This window comes from Accipiter gentilis, chromosome 16, assembly GCF_929443795.1.
Source record: "Accipiter gentilis chromosome 16, bAccGen1.1, whole genome shotgun sequence".
Lineage (NCBI taxonomy): Eukaryota > Metazoa > Chordata > Aves > Accipitriformes > Accipitridae > Astur > Astur gentilis.
The window spans coordinates 1,696,765-1,698,088 of record NC_064895.1 but is presented as its reverse complement, the minus strand read 5'-3'; positions in this window follow the sequence as shown (position 1 = coordinate 1,698,088).

Below are 1,324 nucleotides of genomic sequence, written 5' to 3'. Positions count from 1 at the left end.
GTCTGAAGACTGGATTTATACTTATTTCACAAAGAGGTGGTATTTTAAAAACACCATGGGAGAAGATGGGTGAAATACCGGTGTTCTTACTGGAAGCTGGAGACCAGCCAGTGATTTTTCTGGTGCCACTAGGTGACACTGTGTATCCACTTTTTTTCTGGTTGACAGTCAAGTGGGCAGATTGTGCTCTCGTATGCAAGAGCGTTGTGGAAGGGGTATTAGAACAGGATGGGCAAAAGAAAAAAGAATGTGGAGGTATTTTGTGCTTCCATTTCTGGCTTCAGGTTGTTCTCAGGCACGGTAGCTGAGGACAACTGAGAGGGGGTTTTCCCCCCCCCTTCCTATAAGCTGCTTTGTATTGCAGTTATCTTCCCTTAAGCCTGAGGTAGGTTTGGTTGGGAGAGGCAGAGGCTAAGACCTAGACGAAATACGGTAAGCATCCTGCGGCAGCATGAGAAAATGCACATGTGTATGACGTATATAGGGGAAGGAGGGAGAGAAGGGAAAAGAAGCCTGCTATCTATCTGGAAGGTATTAGCAGTTGCACATCATGAGATGTACAACCTACTGCTAATTTTTCTTTCTTTTTAAGGAAGAAGTAAGACTTGATTTGTACAGATAGAGGTATTGCAAAACTATGCAAGCTGATGTGCAAGCACATGCTGCTTTCTGTAACCTTTCTCTCTTCCTAACAAAATCCATTTGGTATCAGATTTCCTCATGCAATTGGAGATCTTTCTTACTGGAAATTGTGCTAAGTGTATTTGAAAAGGAAGGGAAGAATATTTGTTGTGGACTTGGATTTATTGAATATGCCTACTACTTGTTTCTTGGGAAATGCAGTTGTATTTTACAATGCATCCTTGGTTACATGATACTAAAGCAATACTGGCTGCAGTTTCCAGAGACTTTAATGGTATGCATCATTAGTTCTAGTTAAATCTGAGGCATCCGTGAGTCTCTGAGAGACAAGGACCCTTAGAGTTCAGACTGGCTGAACAAGGAGAAATTAGTACAAGTGGTACTTTTAAATAAAGTTGTTGATTAAAAAGAAGTGATCAGATCATGAACTAGCCTGTTCTTGAATCTATTAGTTATCATACTATTTGAGTGCTTAATGGGCCATTTAATTTGCTCTCAACTGGACAGATGCCAAAAGAGCTATTATATGAAAGATGGATCATTTGCTACAATGTACAAGGAAGTTCATGCTGACCACCTTTATGGAGGTTTTTGAGAACCTCATTGAAAAGCTTACACAAAGGCCAGGCTTTGTTACTTGGTTACCCTCATCCGAAGACTGTCACACTAAACCACTGTTTTT